The 20,468-nt window shown below is 43.6% G+C and overlaps 1 protein-coding gene across 1 annotated transcript in view; it reads left to right on the forward strand.

The window, feature by feature from the left end:
• The first annotated feature begins 11,324 nt into the window (after positions 1–11,324).
• Positions 11,325–20,468, forward strand: part of LOXHD1 (lipoxygenase homology domains 1) — a 123,718-nt gene continuing 114,574 nt past the window's right edge. The window contains exon 1 of the mRNA XM_026039848.1: positions 11,325–11,404. The gene's annotated coding sequence lies outside the window, so the exon portion shown is untranslated. The remainder of the gene's footprint in view (positions 11,405–20,468) is intronic.

Here is a 20,468-nt window from a genome sequence, read left to right on the forward strand (position 1 = left end):
GCCACTGCAGATAGAAATGTCTGTGCAGATAAGTGGTAAAGTTGGGTTGCTACTCCTCAGTACCATAAAACAACAGTTTTTAAAGTAGTTCTTCTAGCAGAAGATAGGCAAAATGATGGCTTTTGACACAGTGATGCTTTATTTCTGGATGGCCCGTTAAGTATATAACAGTAGAGGATGATTTGATTTCAGAGTAGGGAATTGGTGAAGCTCAGAAATAAAGCTGKAAATGGGCTGCTTTTCTGTTTCACTAATTTTACAAGCATTGACACCTCATTCGCTGCAATGGGATGGGAAGCTCTTGTGTAGCTGGGGACAAAGGTGCCTGTGGAWGAAGAGCATAGAGGATACAGGGGAGGAACTTCAAGTGATGTGGTGGTTCCTGGGGAAAATTACTTGCATGCTTGCAGCCCCTTGCAGTGTATATGGATAAGATATAGCAAGTGGCATCTTCTGCAGGAAGTAACTAGATCATCTATGATGGCGTGAAAGTAAATCTGTGGCCCAGACAGATAACGGGTATTAACTTCTCTTGGGTTAGGTCTGGATCCCTGAAACTTGAGGAGCTTTTCTGTTTTTGTGTCAGCTTAGCAGAAAGTTTTGTATTTATTTTGTGTTATCTGGACAAATTCAGCTGCAATTATTTAACTTTTATCCCTTCTCAGGGAGATGTACATATCCTTACCCTCTTGTTTCTTGGCAGCCTAACAATGTCTCTAATCCTCCTTGGCAGAAGTTTTCTAAATGAAATAATTCCCTTAGCAAAAATTTTWGTTCATGATTTATTTCCACTCTCCCCGCTCCATCCTTGCATCAATGATTAAAGTAGTCTTGAGYGAGAAGACATAGGCCAAAAGTTGACTTTCTTTCAGTCCTTGCCTAAGCTGGTTTGCTGCAAAGCCTTAATCCTCTGAGATAAGGGCTCCTGGGAGGAGGAAGGGGAATTTGTGTGAGGTCGGCCATGCTACAGGGTGACTCGGATTCCATGTGGATAAGAGCTCCAGAAAAGAGCAATGAACTTGTTGGACACCAGCTCTCCCAAAGAGCCTCCAGCCACCACTGCAGTGCCTGCCAAAGGCAGAAGAAAGAGCCAAGGAAATGGTTGGTGAATCTGGGTGGCTTTGGGCTGCTCTCAAAGACTATAAGGCCAAGAGCTTCTTGTTGTMTTCTAGAGGGACCCTTCTGTGATTTCCAGATGGAACCACCAGCTTTCTCATGTGCAACGGCACCACTGAGGGGAAACGGGGAGCAGGCCTGGGGGAAAATGGAGGAGTAGGCCTGAGGGTGAATAGAGGTTAAAAAGGCAGGTTATGACTGATAAAATTATCAGAATCTCATAGATTATTGAATATTTTAGATGTTACAGAAATGTCCTTAATTTGCTTTACATTTTTTTCCAAAACTTTCTCAAGATTTTTGTGGAATATTAGTGAAAAGAGGTAGAATTACTGYGGGTTATGTAATCCGAAGCAAAACACAGTCCTTGTTTAGGACATTTCCTGCAGTTTTTGAGAGCCGTTGCTGTCCTGACTTCGCARCAAGGTCACTTCTGTCAATACCATCCAGATGTCTGCTCACAGGGTCTGTCTAAACATGTTTTTCCCTGAGTACAGGGCCCCACCCCGGTGCCTTCACCTCCCTGTTTATTCCCTCCTCTTCTCCTCCTCCTSCTGCTTTTCAGTGCTTTTTTCCTTGATTCCACTCTCTCATTCTGTCAGTTTATGAAATTTCATCCGTTTATCTCAGAAAGGAAACAAAGCGTGTAGCCTGCTCCAAAGTACTGCCATTTGATTTAWTTTTTTCCTGTTTTAATTATGTTTGAATTGTTTTATGTATTCATAACATTTGTCTTGAGCACTACTTTGGTATGTAGAAGGCACACAAAGTCAAATTGTAAGTGATCTTGCCATGTATTCCCCAGGATATCTACTGAACTGTAGGGTGGTAAAGAGGGTAAAGTGTGATTTGGAGGTCTTCAAAAGCCACCTGGATGCCACCCTATGCCATGTGTTCTAGGTGTCCTTGCTTGAGCTGGGGGGCTGGACTAGATGATCTCTAGAGGTCCCTTCCAGCCTCAACCATTCTATGATTCTGCAAGTGTGCAAGCCGAGCTCATAAATACGATGCCAGGAGGTGGCTGTTGAAGTGAAATACCACAGTCTGGGTGGGTTTTGTAGGCTGATAGTGTTTCCAGTCCATGGAAACCCTGTAGAAGAAGGCTTCACAGAATGGTTAAGGTTAGAAGGGACCTCTAGAGAGTCCTTCCCAAAAACAGGTCTTTGGAGAGTCAGCTCTCACCTGGGACATGCCCCAGAATGGGGATGACCAGTGTTTGCAAGAGTGACCAGATGAAGAGAAAGCAGGCATTTATGCAAAACCTGGACAATGCAGCTTTGCTGTATTTTAAAAAGAAAAATACATATCAGCAGATCTGCAGCTGTTCTCAATAGCTTTGTGTGTTTAGAGCAGAGTTAGGGGACAAGATTCTTCACCTGCAGTGTGATCAATGGCTGTTGCATTGTGCTGACACCCAAACCATCGAGCAAGGAGGCCAAATGCTTGGTGTGCCTCATTTCCAAGGTGCTCTTCAAAGAAACAGGGTTTTCTTACAGCAGAGGCAGCCTTGTGCACTGGAAGAGGATGTTAGTCCTGCCCTGGGCTTCAGGCAATGTGCTAATAATGTTTTCTTACCTCTAGGATTTAAAGGTTGAGAGAAGCTGTGCAGCTTTTGGTCCACTACTGGGTGCTAGCAGATGTGTAAAGTATTGGTAGAATTTTTTGACCTTTGCAGGAATAAGTGAGTGCTGAAGCAGGCCTGAGGGAAGGCTCTGGTGCCAAGACAGATGGTGGCTGAGAAATCRGGAATGCCAGAGCTGGGGAAGAGCAGCCCTCGAGCCTCCTACAGAGTATTTATTTTGTGAAATACCACGACAATGTCACCCGCTCACAAAGTGATTATTTTTGGAATGCTCCCTCGGAGCCTGTTTCCCTGGGCCCAGGGGGCTGCATGCGACAAAAGATGCACAAAGGCAGGAAATACTGATATTGTCATTATTTTTRGGGAGGATGCCTGTTTTGTTTGGCTGGCAGCTGAGATCTAGTGGGGAGGAGTAGGTAGCTGTGTCTGTTCCTGGCTTAACGGCTGGGATTTAGGCTCTTGTCCGTGCTCCTACTCTTGTCCTAGTGACCAGCATCTTGCTCATGTGAACTGGGTCTTTGGGGAAAGGAGCGTCCATCTGGATGTGGTTGCATGCAGAGGTTTCTCTTATGCTGATAACGTCAACAATATCTTAGCGTAAATCATCATTTAAAGCACAGGGAGGGCTCTGGCTATTATATAGAGATAAAACCTGGGCTGATGTGCCTTAATCATTGATCAGGACCTTAATTATTGCCACTATTCTGCTCTCTAATACCAGAGCCTGACACATGGATTCTGGCTTATCTTACAGAGATATAGCTCAGCTCAAGCTGGAGGAGATGCATTAGGGTCTGTCCATTTAACAGTCATTATATCGATTATGGGTCTGAACTCTGCTGACATTTACTTCAGCTTGCTAATGTCAACAGTGACATGAGCTGCACCGACAGCAGTAAATTCTCCTTGGCATCATGTAGTTTGCATAAAATATTACATCTATTTAGATTTAGTAGCCTCTGTGTGTAGGCTTAAATAAAATTAAAAGTGGTGTTCCCTAACTGTACAACGTTGAATAAACAATGTTAGAAACATCTGCTAGTTTTGATTTTTAATTTACTGTATAATAGCTTACATCATAATAAATGGTGTGTGATCTGGCTGTAACTTTGAATTTGTCAGGAAGCTTGCAGCCAAATCACTGAAGTTAATGGTGGTTCTGCAATCAGCTTCTCTATATGTCAAATCAGAGGAGCCATTATTGAATTTTAAAGGGCAGAATTACTGTGTTGTTTGCATTAAATCTTAATGCTGTTTTGGATAGCAGTAGTATTTTCCCCTCAGAGGTATGCATGAAATAGAGTTTCTGTTCCCAAAGACAAAAACCAAACAAGACTTTGGTGCAGTTGCTTAAATTCCAATTTTGAAGGGGTTAGATGTATCTGAAAGTAATTTAAAATCTGTCCAAAATGAAAGAGTATGTTTCCAGTGTGGTAAATATTGCTCTAAAGTTTTTTTTTTTTTTTTGGTGAATTCAGGGAATTTTAGTCATACACTGCCATGTTACTCATTGTTCTCAAACTAAATCCCAGTGCCAAGATCTGTATTACAAATAAAACCAAGAGTTATTAAACCTGACAATTAAAACAATGAAGTACTGACACAGCTGAACTTGGGGAAAAAAAAGGAAAACATTTACATTTCTCCAGAGCTGGCAAATGAAAGGGAATTGGTTTGTTGGATTTGTTCGTCTCTGGGCAGTTTCACTTYTGCTCCCTACTGCAGCATGGGCTGCCAGTGCCCCTTGGGATAGGGTGAGAAATAATGGATGGGAATGTGAAATACCATTCTTATATAGGTATGTGTGCATATATACTTTTTTTTTTTTTTTTCCTCCCACAAAGTCTTGCTTTGGGTTAAAGAAAGTATCCGTATAGAATCGATGCCCTAGACTGATTGTGCTCCCAGCTTCTTTCTATTTCTAAGCTTATATTAAAAAATCTTATTTCATAAAGTATTTCTGGTGCTAAGACTGCAGAGTATCCCACAACAAAAGGACTGCCCAAGTCRATGATAGTGGGTTTTTTTAATAAATAAAATACAATTTTTTAATCAAGATGATAGGAACAGAGTATTTCATAAAACAGTTGCCCAACTTGATCACAGCACGGACAAGTTCTCTCTGTCCCAGACAACTAACCCAGCCTCCCTGGGCATTTAATATTATACAACAGACTGAGGATTTAAAGTCAGGTTTGTAGCTCTTATTTAAACCAGCCTTTCACGGGCTGCAACATGGGATGGTTTTTGGATTTTATTTGCATGTGGTTTCATGTGGCAAACTGCTAGCTGTTGGGTTTTCCCCTATGTGCTCTTCCTAACATTATGAACTTGTTCTAGGTGGCAAGTGGTCCAGGGAAGCTTTCAGATCTACAGATCTTGGTCCCAAGGCACTACGGGGAGAGGAGTCCACATCCCTTGGGTAGTGCATGGCAGTAATAAGTGTAATGGACTCATCTGGATAATTATTACTTGCATAGCATCTCTGGTTTCTCTAGCCCGTGCTTGACTTCCTCACCYCTTGTATAATAAAGCAAAGAGGTTTTGCCTTGTTGGCCATGCTGGCTTTCGGCCCGTTACCTCTCCTGCCATCGTCCCCTCTAGCAATTTGATCGCCTAGCTCCTTGACTTGATACTTAACAAACACTATTAATTAAGGTGCCCTCCTAAAAGAGAAGGTGTTTGTTCTTTCTTCAGGCTAGAAGTGCTGTTGTTGGCGTGCACAGAGTGGTTGCTCTGCTCAGTGTTCCTGGTGGGGTCTGCCCTGCTGGCTCTCCTGGGATGCATCTCTAGGGGATGCAGGAAGAGCTGAGGGATGCTGGATGCTACACAAATAGCAAGCACCAGCTGATTTCYTCCTCCCTTTTCTTTCTCCTGCCCTTCTCTGTGTCTCCAGACAGCTGGGGCCAACACTTGTACTTGCAAGGGCTGCAGGTGGTTGATGTTTCTGACCTCTTGATGTGGTTTCTCCTAGCCTTTGACATGGAAAACCTATTTTTGTGCGTTTTATCCTAATGCAGCTGCATGGTCCGTTTACTGTGCACTCTGCCAGTGTTCAAGTGAGATGGTAAGTTCAGGTGGAAGGACCTGCTCATCCTGGTGCTCTTTAGACTAGCCCTTGTCTGACCTGCACTGTGTGCTAGGTGGAGAGCATCTGGCTGAGCTCCTAATGTCCAACCTCCTGCAACAGCCTAGGGGCCTTAAAACCAACATCAGTATTTCTGCTCATAAACCTCACCCGTGAAGCAGCCACGCCGGGCTTGCTGTGGAGCTCAGAGCCAGGTGCTCACTTGGTGCCTCCAGCATCTGGGGGCTTCTGCTTCGTTCTTCACTTCATGGAGTTCTTGAAGTGCAGGGAGAAGTATCCTTTGAAATCAATAAAGCCAATGTAAGTCACAGTCTCTTTGAAAGAAGATGCTGCTAATGGGAAACCACATGCCTCGTTGTTAATTGTAGCTCACACCTTAATCGGGGCTGACTGCCCAGCTGGAATAAACAGAACTCACTGAAGTTGTTTAGAGCGGCTGGTAATCTGCTTCCCTATGTGCTGGACTGCCCCTATGGCCAATGAAATGTGTGGCCTCTGCAAGGCTAATTTTCCCTTCTTCCCCAAGAAGGCGGTTGGAGAAGCAAGTAAAAATGCAGCTAGTGCCTCTCATGTCTTCTCTTGCTGCAAAACTCCCTCCAAGATGATGACTTGGATTATATTCTTCCTGAATCCATGCTGCTGAGCTCCTTTGGTCACTGAAGCTGGTGCTTTCTGTAAGCTTTGAGATGCCTCTCTTCACCCAGAAAGAGGCAGATAGAGTTGTTGAACATCCTGTATTTGCTGAGTATGTGTGGGCTCAGCATGATATTTCAAAAACATGTGGTGAGCCACAATCACGGTTCAATCTATTTTTAATAGTTGCTAATTAATTTTTAGCTGAGCTTAAGCCTTGTGAATTAAACTGATTTTATATCTTWTATATATATCTAAAGGCACGTCTTTCACCAGCATTACATGTTTGTTCTTGCAAGGGAGCTGTTTTAYATCAGCAACAGGAAGACCTTGTTTCTGTCTTGACTTATATTTTTTTCTTAAATAGCTCATGCCTATGAATAAGCTTTAATGGGTTAGTGTGTGTGTGACCACTAATGAACAATGCCTGGCTGTAGATATCTGGTGTAGATCCTGTGGTTTGGTAGGTGCCTTCAAAGTCCAAGGAGAGGACCTTCTGGTCCTGTAGACCAAAGGACCCTTTGGCAGTCCCAAGGAAAAGCAGCACAGTAGAGGAGGACATTGCTGGTTTTCCCTCTGTTTTTGAGAGACTTTGGTAAAAGTCTCCGGGTTTTGCTCTTTCTGAAGCTTGCCTCCAGCAGCCTTAGTGCAAGGAAGGGGGTCATCCTTATCCRTGCAAGGGTCTGAGCCCTCCTGCTTTATCACTGCTCTTAAAGCTTTTGCTCATGACCTTGCCTACAGCACGTTGCTGCTGCTGCTATAAGAGAAAACGGGTCTCTGGGTTTGCAAGAGGGTCCTGGAGGGCTCTGGCCCCACCGATGGTGGCTCCTCCCTGGGCAGCACCACTAGCAGCTCCGGTGTTTCGCTCCAAAACCCTTTCCCTCGGCTAAGCCTGGTTTTGCCAGCAGAGGCCGTTATGTCCATGCACTTGGAGRCAGTGCACTCGCGCACAAGAACTTTTTGGGGAATGGACTGGACTCTCTGCACCCATATCCCAAGCTGCTGCTTGCCGAGCTCCTAGGTGTATGGAATTGCAATGCAGGTGCACAAGTAGATTTCTTTTTWAATTATTTCTGGGGGAAAAAAATAAAGTGGGTACCAAGCAGGGCTGGAAGAACAAGTGAAGCTCCTTGTCGACACCATGAGGTCCTGTTATCTGTAAGGACCAGTGCTGTGGAGGGCGTTGTTCCACAGCACCTCCTCTCCCAAGGGGGTAATGAAGCAACTCCACTAACCTTTTGTGTCGARGGCTGGGCTGCTAAATACAAGTCATCTCCTTCAGAGAATTAGTGTATGTATATGGGATGATGTACTGAGTATTTTCAAGGAAGTTTCTGCTTTATTGTATATTTAAAAATAAAAAAAATATTCTGTAGTACTTGCTGTAATTCTAGTTCTGCATCAGGGTCAGTGCCTGATGCTTTGCTGCCAGGGAAGAGCCACGTGGTGCAGCACACGATATCTACTTGTGTTGTGGTCGGCGATGGATGAAGGTGGATGTCTTCTGCTGGGGGGTTGAGCTGTATAAACATGGGGAGAAAGGATTGATCCCGTTTCCAGACTCTGCTCCTTGTGAGTGCAGAGCAGCCTGTGTCTAGAAAGGGCCTTTGCTGAAACAAGAGGCTTTGCTGCCTTGGGAAGCAGAGCAGAAGAAACGGTCCTTGGAGTAGGTCTGGGATGCCTGCCTACAGGGTGGCTGGATTTTATGGCTATAAAAAAGAGCAAACTAAAAAGATGTATTTTTTTCCCTAAAGTAACATGATTATCACAGCCCAAGTGCTGCATAGTTCAGGGAAAAGACTACAGGTGAGTTAGGCTCTTAAACAGCCAGATTTTGTTCTCTGGTGTCCCAGTAAGTCTTCTATAATTCAACAAGTCAACCAGGGCTCATCACACTCTGGTGGATCCTGGCTCAAGTCCTTTATTTTTCCTCTTTAATTATTTATTTTTAGGGAATCTCTTGCTGCACACAGAGTAAGCCTATAGCCTATAAACCCCTATAAATACTGTTGACAGCTCTAACTAATGGCTCTCCCAAGCAGCTTGGTCGCTTTCCCAGTTGTTCTTTATGCACCAGCAAACGCTGTTGTTCTGCTCCCAGCTGTTCTTTGCCAAAGGAACAAAAGGGARTCGGAACCTTCTCTGCATTTCTTTAATTAAAATGATTAAAAAAAAAAAAGGGAAATGCATCCAAGTTTGAACAAGATGCAGTAAATCCCATCCTGCTCTGTGGTGTACCATGGTGGCTCTGGTGCCCCAGATGTTTCTCCTCCAAAGCTGCCTTCAGGACCTACTCTGAGTGTTAATGGGGTTGCACAAAAGCTCTTTTTGGGCTGGAAGGCACCAGCTTTTGGCGCTGGTTKCCTTGTTGTGAGTAACTGTTGATGCCCTCATCTGGCCTTAGGGGCCTGTGGCCTTTTGAGCTTCGCTGTATGAAGATAGATTTGGAGCTATTTGAAGCAACAGTATTTGGAGATTTGGTTTTGGGGGAGTGTCTTTAATGTAAAAGTGTAAGAAATGGCTGCTTCTGGCTTGGTAGATAACCTGTGGGCTTTTTGTCTTTTTTTAATTTTTTTTGACAGATTCTTTTTCTGTTTTATTTTTTTCAGAGGCTTTTCTGCCAGTGCCACTTAAATCCAGCTGCCAATTTTAAGCAGAAAAGCCTGTGCTCACTGCTGCAGATGAGTAGTGATCCCACAGGAAGGGGGAAAAATGGTGGTTAATAATATAATGTGCTTGTGCAAAGCATTTGTGCCTTGTAAGAGGGGGAGAAAGCACTGGATCTTCATATACCTCTGCACGGGATGGACAAGTTGAAGAGCCTGGGGCAAGTCCCAAGCTCTTTCTGCAGTATCTTCCACTCTGGGAAGCAACCTGTAGAAGGGGAAAAGCTGATGCCATTCTCCTTTCTGCTATGTTGGAGCAAACATCTGTGGTGTAGGCCCTGCAGCAGTGACCTCCCGGTCATCTGGTGAACGTAAGTAATGTCATTGGGAAGGAATTTTTGTGTTTGTTTGCATTTTTTGTTTGTATTTTTTTCCCTGGGAGTTTGAGAGAAAAGTCATTCTTCTTGGAAACTCTCCCTGAATAATTCACGTGACAAAGCTTAAATGTACAGTTTTCTTTCAATGATAGAGGTGCTGAAGAATCTCGTGCGCTTGTGGTGTGCTTTGTATTATTATTTATTTAAATTTTAAAACAAATTGCTGGAGACTGGTGCTCGCTGAACACCTGGTAAGGAGTGTACCTGACAGATGGGAAGGGGAATCACAGACACTTCTGTTTTGCCCAGTGGCARGTTAAGGATCAAAGTTGTGCTTGGGTTCCACTGATGAGTTAGTGCAACTGGGTGCTCTTGGAAGTATTTCCTCTATTATGCTTTTAACCCCACATCATACACCACAGCATTTATGGCAGCATTAATACGGGYGCTGTATCACCCAGTGCTGAGTGATCATTCATCACTTGGGGCGCCCATGGGCAGTGTCGAGCCCTTAACGGTAGCGGTTGGTAGCAGGAGTCTGAGGATTGTGATCGTGCAGCCTGGCTGTAAATGCAGCTCTCRGTTCTTCCATTAGCGTGATTTAGTGCCCTGCTTGGTTTATGTACACTTGGGCTATGCTGSAGAAACTCAATCTCATTTTCTTTGTCACCATTTTAAAATTAAATTCCATTTTTTCCATTAAAAAAAAAATCAGAGCACGCTTGATCTTCCCTTTTGGCCTTTATTGACTGGTGGCTTTGATTTGGTTGGACGTGCAGCACAGTTTCTGGGGACAGAGGAGCTGACCCTAGAGTGCATCTCTGGAGCTGTGGAGTCTCTGTGTGGAGGTCCTGGAGATGTTTGGGGTTTTTTCTGGTCATTGGCTAGGCTGGTCCAAAAAARAATATATCCTTGTGAAGTTGAGACCTTTGTTATCGGTAAGGTGATCCTGACATCATGAATAATGGAGAGGAAATGCAGACCAGGATGATATGGTTGCTTGGTGGGTCTCCTTTTTCACCTGCCCATCTGCCTTCTACTCACATGACTGAGTAACACTAATTTTTCATGAGGCTTCTGAAGCTGCTATAGGTTAAAAGGAGGAGCAACGCCTTTGTTTTCCCCCCTCCTGAGCTGGTGCATGAAGGACAAGAAGTGACTTGACCATGTGCCCTCTTCCGCCTGATTTTCCAGAAAACAGCAACCTTGATTGGCACATTCTGATACTGTAAACCCAGATTGTTAACTGACCCCAAGCAGGGTCTGAGGCAGTACTGAAAAAAGAAGAAAGTTGTCAGCACAGAGCAATGAATAAATGATAGCACCAAAAGAGAGAGAACCCAAAGACAAGAAGAGGCAGAAGGACACGAAAAGTACTTCATCAAGAGGTGGAAGGAAGGCAGTACGAGTCAGAAGAAGAAGGTGAGCTGATGGCACCTTAAGGTTGGGAAGAAAAAGGAGTTTTAGGACTTATCAACTGAGTTTGGGAGGAGGAAAGGCAGTGAGAAACAAGAGCTGAAGCAGAAGGACTCTACTGAAGTCAAGTTGAGGCAACAGTAGTGTATGCTGTTAAGAGCATAGAGGAGAAAAAACAATGACATGAAAGAAAAGGCCAAAAAGAACAAAGCGGAGGAAGAGGAGGAGGAAGAGGAGGTAGTGGAGGAGGTAGAAGAGGAAAATGAGGAAAATGAAAGTGCAGAGAAAAAGACCGAAAATAAATCCAAGTCTGAGGGATCAGAAGAGGATGACGAAGTGAAGAAGAAGAAAAAGAAGAAGAAAAAAGCCAAGCGAAGAGAGTATAGCAGTGAGGATGAGGATGATTATGGGCACAGAAAGAAAAAGAAGAAAAAAGGCAAAAAGAGCAAAGAAAAGAAGAAGAAAGGTGACAAATCCAAGAAAGGAAAGAAAGATGACAATTTTGTGGAGCTGTACGAACAGGAACTTCGGGACTATCATTCGGACTCCTCCAATGTGACAGAAGATGAGTACAACAAAAAAAAAGGTCAGTCCATCACTTCATTGCTTATCTCTGCCTTTGGGCAGGCAGTTAATGGTCATAGGTTGCTATGAACAATGTGGATGCCCACCTCAGGCTCCTTCCTGGAGGTGCTCTTGTCTTTCCTATGCAGAGAATATCTTTAAATAAGACTTTTTTTCCTGTTTAAGTGTCACTGTGTGCAAGGATGGTGCCCACACAAGCTCTTCACAAGTTCATGAAGTCACTTTGTTGCGTTCATGGTGCTGCCATGATTACTTTCTCCTATGTGAGTATTTGCATTTTGGTGCAGTTCAGATGCTACAATCAGCAGTTAGACATCCCCTGTGCAAGCAGGAGACAGCAAAGATGCTCCTCCTTGCACATGTGCAGCAGGGGGATGGTTGGGACATGCATATCCAGCACACCGTCTCTTTAGCTCTTGTAAATAACAAAATAAGGTGTGGAAATATAGTCAGTCCTCTTTAAACCTTAATACTGCAGTATTATAAGTAGTCTGTTTTGAGTGTTTCAGAGAATTCATCCTGTGAATTCAGTTTTCAGATGAGCTACTCAAGAGCATGGTCTGGAGAAGGATGGTAGCCATTATACTGACTACATCTAATATTTCCTGAATTAAGAAGAAGACTCTGCTGGGTGGCGGTTTAGTAATGCCTCTTCCACTGTGCTTAGTTTCGGGGCTGCCAGATGAGCCAGCCTACCGTGCTGCAGCCAAGCGGCAAGAAAACCAAGTAGTGTGACAACCTGTGGTGTAGGTCCCTTTGGGAACAAGAAGCTCTCAGGAGATGGGAGGGTGCTCCCAGGATAGGTAAGATATCTCTGGATTCAAGTTGGGAAGAAAGAGGTAATGCCCTGCCAAGGGGTGTCACTACCCATTATCTGTGCAGTTGGATCTTGGCAAGAGTGGGACAAGTTGCTGCGTGGTGGTTTCCCCATCAATTAGTTGGGGAAATAATTCTTTGATCTTCTATGTAGCAAAACTGAGAACTGAGTGTGCCTAACGAGTCTTGCAAAGCATCTCACCCCTGCAGCATGATTGTGGGTTAACTGTGATTGATGGCTTCTGTAGCGGCGTATGGCTGCTCTGGGAAAAGAAAAATGATCCCACTATTCTGATTCAGGAGAACTAAATAATTATATAATGCTCCTTAATGTGCTGTTTGGGCCATGAGCATCTGGTGAGGAGGGAAATGCTCTCTCCTCTTAGTACGTTATTTTCATGTCAGAGGAGCAATAACAGTTGCCCTTTTCAAAGGGAGAAGGTCCAATGAATGCTTTGGAATAACCTCTCCACAGTTGTCTTCTCAGTCTGTCAATGATTCCTGCAGTGGAGGTAGACCCTTGTGGTTCTAAGCAGGGACTAAGCTGACTAAGCAGGGACTTAGCTTTTATAGACTATCAGAAATTTTGAAAGGAAGAAAATAACTGGACCAAAACTATGTCATACTCCCTGCAAGAAGGGAAACTGGGAAGAGATATGCAATGAATGAGTAATTTTGGCTTTCCACCATGCAAAGACTGGTTTGATGCTCCTGTAGCACTTGGCACCCAAACAGAAACCTACCTACCCTTTGTTTAACTTACCTACCCTTTGCTTGAGCTGCATCTTCTGCATCTACCTGTTTTTTCTGCTGTTGATGTTTTCATTCAAAGCAGCAGGTTCCTATTTTGTTTGACCAGGTTCTTGAGGCCATTGTTTTTTTTTTTACCCCAAGGACTATTGAGTGAAGGGACCAGTCAGACATCATAAATATGTAACTTCTGCAGAACAAAACAAAAATAAATGAGCAAAAACCTTCCAGAAGTTTTAGGGATGTTGTCTGCTTTTGGCACTGGCAAAAATTCAGCAGAGACGTTTGGTCCATAATCGGCGATCCTTTTGCAGTAAAAATAAGAGGTGTTGTAAATGTTTTATAAGGAGGCAGTTGGTGGTGTTGGTGTCATCTGTTGTCCCCTTTATCTTATTGTGGTAGGCAGCGGGAGCAGGGATCCCCTCGCCCCTTTGTCGCGTGTGGCTGTTGACTGAAGAACGAGGCGAATCCGATTCCTGGGGACAAGAAAACAAAAGATATAAAGTGACAGGCTGACAGTTACCTGAGGGAATTACCGCAGGGATAACGGGCATTTTTAACTAAATTGCAGCTATTGTCCCTGCCAGTGATCCTGGTGCTAACTAGGTTCATTATTTATTAATAAGTGTTTGCAAAGTTACTTAATACTGTGTCTTCAATTGATGACAATAATACCACAAACAGAGCGTGCTGCATAGTTTAAGATTAATCAGGGCATTCAGTAGATTTCAAGCGATGTTGGTGCCCATAAAGTATTGATACTACAGCCTGGATGAGTGCCAATGAGACATTAAAGGCTCTATGGGTCCCAGCTACCTGTGTTCAATGGGGATGTCTGAGGGCCTGAAACGCTGCCCTTTGCAGGAATCCCTCCTTTTTCTCCATGTCTTTCTCCTAATATCTCTAGCCTTGTCTGAGGCAGGGAGGAGAGAAATGGGGATGATTGTTTAACCCCTCATGCAGGCCTTGTGGTCTGAGGAATCTGAGGGAAATAGCTGCTTTCTGGGCTGCTTCTCCCCAGTCATGAATGCCTCAGGTTGGCAGGTAGAAACAAAAGGTTTCCTTTGCTTTATGTCCTTAATCAGATGATTAAGGTGCTGCTGCTGCTCAAGAGCTCTCAGGAGTTCCCTTTTTCACATAGCTGTGTTTTTTTCTTTTTCTTCCATAAACCTGCCAGACTATGCTTGCTTAGTCAACAGCTCCAGGGACGTGGTCTCCACCCCTGTTTTAGAGAGGATGAAGGATAAGGCATTTCCATAAATGGTGTCTCTCAAATTACTGGTTCATGTGACAATAAAAGGCTAGAGAAGCCTAGGTGGCTTATAATAATAAGGACCCTCTGGAGGTCCTTGTAGGATGTATGGTTCTGTGCTGAGAAGCAAAGCTCTCATTAGCTCCCTTGAATTCAGTACTTTGTGGCTGACGTAGTCCTTTGCAGGGACAAATTCTGAAGATTTTATATTTTTATATGCATTTTTTGTTGATGTATTAATGTCTTTGTGATAGTTAAATGGGAATGGCCTGTGTCAATTTTGCAGGTAGAGGTATAAGCCTCTCATCCTTTCCTCTGATGTGCACCATCCATTTTATTGTGCTGTATTGCATGTGCTATACTCCTTTGGCAACTTGTCCTGGACACATGCTTGTCCTGGACACAGGCTTTATTTCCAAGTTCTCTTTTAGTGCAGTTTAGCAGTGGAATTGAGGGGGAGAGCAAGCACTGTGTGATCACAAGTTCTCCCTGTGCATTCTCCAGAGCTAGAGGGATGTATCACACCTTAATGATAGATGATTCTTAGTTGAAAAAAATACCTTATCTGGGCCCTGTGCCCACTGGTCCTCCTGAAGTGAGGCTTTGATTGATGTTCCACACTGGAATATTCTCCCTCCTTGGAACATAGACTTTATTTTTCATCCTCCCTACTAAAAAGAGCTTTGGTTTTAGGCATAAAATATTCCCTGATGAGCTTTGCACCAGTGTCAGTTCTGTTTTGCGATCCAGTAGGACATCCCTGCTGCTAAGGGAAGGTGACATCTTGCCCACTTTGAAGCTGTAGTGAGCTCTTTCAAACTATGGGAAACACTGAGATGCAAATGACCCTGTTAAGCATAATTTTTGAGAAGTTTAGATCGCTTGTGGAGTGTGTTAGATGAGTCTGTCCAGGTACTCAGCTTTTGTGACAAAACTAGCCAATATTAAACTAGCTGCGATAGTCAATTGTAGATGGCGTTGCAAGAGCATTTTTTAGCATTTGATATAGGCACTCAAAAATCTTTGACTCGGTTTTCAGATGCCTGATAGAGGCTATGAGTTAAACTTCCCTTGAAACCTTGCATGGAATGGGGCCTTACTGGTTAGAAATTAGTGTAGGAAACTGTGGATGTTGCTTTGCTTGCAACCACAGCATCTCCCTGTCACTGTCCTCCACAACCAGCCTTCTCCAAGGGCTTTTGCTGATTGAAAACCACCATGGCCACGCAGGCGAGTGCAATTATGAACTGCTTCTGAGCAAACCGTGGCTGAGACTTTCCAGCCTGCAAGTCTGGGCCCTGGTTCCCAGGTGCATGGGGCGGGAGCTCGTGCACACTCTCCCCTTTGCCTCTCCATCATCATCACGGGCAGGACCCAGCCCTCCTCAACATGTGCAGGAGCTGTCCTTGTTGCCCACATCGGAGCCATCTGGGAGGGCTGAGCCCAGCTGGCAGCACCAACAGCAGCAGGAGGAGCAGCTGCACGCGCCGGGCTGCCAAACACCTCCTGCAGCTGATACTCGGTCTGGAAAACTGAAGTGAATAAGGGTCTGGTTATTAGTAGTGTTTTTTTCTTCTCCAAGCGTTGCTGCCTTCCTCGTGCCCAAAATGTGTAAATCTGAATGGAATTACCATTTTTTTGAATCATTTGTGGCTACTCTGCTTTGTGGCTTTCACCAGGAACTATCTGGAAGATCCTAAAGAGAAACAGAACAGGACTTTACTAAGAAGCAGCTGTTAAGTAGAGATTTAGATATTTTGTTCTAGAATCATCCCCTGGATTTAATTATCTGTAGCATCCATGTTGTAGGGCAAGGAACCTTTCCTGGCAAATGTGACCTTTAAAGGATGCAGAGTGACAGCTAGAATGTACTGCAATAATTCTGTATCTGATTGTGTGTGGTGTGTTCGTTTGTTTTCTTCCCTTTTTAAGAAACTGATTACTGTATTTTTAGGAAGTCCAAGCTATGATTAAGTAGTTTTTCATTTTCTGGCTGGGGAGAATAAAATTGAGCAACTGTTTCTGCCCAGAGATACTGCATTTCTCTCTATGGCTTCAAATTCTTTATTTCTGGATTGCAAGTATTTTTATTTTTTTTATTACATTTTAGGATTGTTAGCTCTGTTCCCATTTATACTTTACCAAATATAAGTCTCCCTGGCTTCCCATGGAGCTRTTTATCATCCTGTCCCAGGGTGCTTGGACTAGTGTCCAAATAGTGTGGAAAAAGGCGGAATTGCTTCCAGATGCATGGGAAGTCTGGAAAGAGGATCTTGCTGAACCCCAATGGACAGAACAGAGGGGAGGAGGGTGAATTGGGGGAAACCTTATTTTCTTCAATTCCATTTCTATTCATTGCAGTACTCCAATGAGCTTGCACTAGTGCTGGTGAGACACATCCGTGGTTCATCCTTCCTTGCGGGTGGCCCGGAGAGCCCTCTGAGGACACATTGCTGAGCAGTGCCAATGTCATGAGCACCTGCAGGTTCAAATCCATCGTATTTATCAGCATCAGTTTGGTGCAGTCACTTTGCTTTACACAAGTGTGTGATGACCCCATCCATCAGACCTCTGTGAGGCCACAGTTGTCATCAGAAGCTATTTCTAAAGAAGGAAGAAGCAAGAAGGCTGTACTTTATATACATCTGTGGTGTTTTTTTCTTTTTTTTAGACGTTTTAAGGTGCTCTTTGAGTAGTGACTGTTTTTCATAAATGGCTAAGTCAGGCTATTTGCTGTTGTGATTTATTTATGGTGATGTCTAACAACATCTGTTTAAACATAGCTTACATGTGCTGCTTGTATTTATGAGGAGCCTCTGATGGGCATCGGTCCTTCCCCATGCAGAGCATCAACATGGTTGGAAATTGGGTCTCTTGGGCCAAAAAAAAAAAAAAAAAAAAGCATTGGCTGCTCCATAAAGAAGTGCAAAGGGTAGTGTGTCACCCTCCAGATCTACAGACCTGGTGTACCTGTGGGTGGGCTGGCTGTCACCGTGCATGGGGCAACCCAGTATCTCCATGCCTCAGAGTCTGCCAGACGTTAACTCATTTCACTGATGCCAATTCCAGCTGCATTCCTGGCTTCAGGCTGAAATTTTCAAATGTGTATTTTTCCGCRTGGTTTTTGTCAGTAAATATAACTTTGAAACAAACTGGGAGGAAATGTGTCTCTCTCTGACCTTGTTGGAGGATGTAAAGGATCCCCTTCTTGTCGTGTCTCCAAGCTCATCCTGGTTGGGGGCTGCATGGGGTTTTTCCAATTGAAATTGCTTTTCCTACTACTTGGAGTCTTCCAAATAGTGGGTATCAGAGCTGACATGAGGAGAGCCCCTCGCCTTGGTCTCAGCTGCTCTGCTGCCAGATCCTGGACAAGTAGGTGGCCGTTGTGTGAATGGGGTGTATTACTTTGCTCCAAGACCAAGGCAATTGCTCCCAGCTGCATTTTGCAGATGTATTGCTCTGGCACACACCTTCTTTGCTCAGTATTGCAGATAAAATACGACATTGGGTTTTTTTTTTAATCTAGGCTGCATTACACACTTTCCATCGGGCAGTAGCATCTAATGTTGATATCCAGAACTGTTATACAGAGAAACCCAAGTCCGGGCAGCCCCTTCCCTGTCTCCAAAAGGTAATGAAAGAATCAGAGCAATTTGTTTGTTTATTTTCTGCAAACGTCTTTCTCCCCTGGGACCTGGTGTTTTCCTCCAGAGTGATTTCAACATAAATAGCAAAAATGTTGATCGCTAGATGWTGATTCTGCTTTGTAGTTTCAACAACAAACTGAGGTGTTTTTGCTGGGGATACTAAAGCACAAACACTTATCTAATAGCTGGAACATGAGATGAATGGAGTTTGGCTTCCTACAGTGCATCAGAATGAAATGCTGATTTTTGCAATAGCTGATGAAGCACAACAGACTCCAGGCTGCAACTATCCCACCTGTGGGAGTGGGTGGGACCCAACTCTGCTCCAGGTTTATATATAAAGTGATAGATGGTGTTTCACGATGCAAGATGATGCTATGTCTGTGTGCGAGCAATGCATTCATAAGAAACCTCCCTAGATGATGTCTAGGAAACTTCTTAATTCTGCAATTCTTTTYATAATCTATGAAAATGAGAAAAAATACAGGTAAGTGTGTAACTACTCCAAAGATTCATGGAAAGAGAATAGCTCTCCTTTGCTTTGAATAATTAATTTGGCATCCGTGCCAGACTCAAAAGCCGCTTTTGCTAGAGAATATGAAGAATGAGCAAACGTYCTTTTTAGCGTGTGCATCCCAAATCTGTTGGCAGTTATGCCAGTGTGAATCCCAAGTCATTGTGCTCAAGTCAGTGCACTTGGTTGGGATTTGCCCTCGAGTGAATGCGACAAGATTTAGACTCACTTTGCATACGGCAAGAGATTATTGCCCAAATTGTGGCCCGCTGAAAACAAACACGTGCTGATGTCAAAGACCTGTGTTCACAGTGGGTAAATAACGATCCTTTTGATAAATACTTATGGTTACTGTTTTAAGAGTTGTGTGTACATCATCTAGGCAACCTTTAATGGTCAGTACAAACCCATAAAAACTTCCAGGTGCTTTACACAAGTGTCAAGGTGCTCTCRAAGTACTCAAAGATAAGCATGTGCTTTGGGAGAACCAGGGTGACTGGTGCTTTGCATGAGTAAACATTAAGTGATTATTTGGAATAATGAGTGAATTCCTAACTGGAAATACTATGAAGTKCAAAAAGTTATTACAGCTACCAAGGGAAATGCATCGTGCTAAACAGATGCATCTCTGAGGGTGATATCCAACAGCCATAATCTCAAAGTACTTTGTTTTTTTGAGGAGTTTTATTTTCAAGATGAAAAGCAGCATCCTGCTGTTACTTGGTGCAAAAGGGCTTAGTTTTTTCTCACCCTGCACAGGCAGCATAGAAGTACAGGTTAGAGTTTGCAGATCTCTTAGAGGAAGCATGTGATGAGGAGACCGAAGCAGGAGGTCAGATAGGCTTGAAACAATCCTGTCTGAAACTTTTCATTATTATTATTCCTTTAGCTTTAATGGGTTTATCTCTGTTTAAGTAAAAGCGAGGCGGTGTCATAAGCTCCAGCTCAGTTCTTGATGCTCATTGTCCACGTGTGACCTGAAGGCATGAACAGCTCCTGTTGTAACTGGGGCTAAACATGTTGTCAGAGCCAGAAAAAACCTGACGGGATCAGCTGAAGCACTTGTCTGCTTGCAAGTTTTGCATGGGAAGTTTTACATGTTCTTGGCTAGGGGATTTCAGTCCCTGCCTGTCAGCCTGGACAGCATGACAGCAACATCAGGAACAATTTCCAAGTGAGTGTTTCTCTGCTCTGGCTGTTGTATAGCCAGCTTAAAGCTGTCAACTTGTTCCGCAAGACRGGGAAGCAGATGCAAGTTCTGCCCGTGACGTTGCAGTGTAACTTGATATTGATTTTATGCTGTATATTGCATGCTCTTGAAATGACCGTGTTTGAATGCTTATTTTCAGCAAAGAAGCTACTGAGCTACTGTTTATTTTGCTTTTTTTTTTCTGAGCTTGTGTATACCCATGAAAAGCAGTAATAGGTTTTCTGTCTGTAACAAGTCAGTTTGCTGAACCTTTCACTAGTTTCTGAAGTCTTAATGCCAAATAACTGAACAATAGAGTCAGCTGGGGATTCAGTGTCTACCAGATGAGATAAATGAACAAAATTCCACTTGATTGAGATAATATTTGGAACAGGAGAGTCTGCATCAGCGTCTGTGTTAAGAGTGTCTGTATACTGACTTTGCTTAGTCCACTGGGAGAAAAGCAAGATTTGGAGACTAGCCTGGAAGCCAAGCACTCCCATATGTAATGCTGTAGATTAGTGTTACTTGGCCAAGTTCTGGACACCCAAAATAGACTTGTATTGACCTTAGGGGTCATATTCAGTTTCCTGATTAAAAGCATTTAAATGTAGGTGTTTTCTACACAGACCTTCAGATCTCTTTGATCTGAAGGCTTAATGGTTTCCTGTTAYAACTCTTACAGATGACGGTTAAAAGCAATGCTATTTCATATGGACGCCCCATTAATTACAAAGAGGGCGTCATCATCATTGTAATAGACTCCTTTTTACCTGAATTTCTCCCAAGAAGATATCGATAAGGGAATGGAACATCTCTCGTATGAAGAGAGGCTGAGTGAGCTGGGCCTGTTTTCTCTGGAGAAGAGACGGCTCAGAGGGGATATGATTAATATGT

The sequence above is a fragment of the Nothoprocta perdicaria genome, unplaced genomic scaffold, assembly GCF_003342845.1.
Source record: "Nothoprocta perdicaria isolate Ctin4 unplaced genomic scaffold, notPer1 scaffold_10, whole genome shotgun sequence".
NCBI classification, from domain to species: domain Eukaryota; kingdom Metazoa; phylum Chordata; class Aves; order Tinamiformes; family Tinamidae; genus Nothoprocta; species Nothoprocta perdicaria.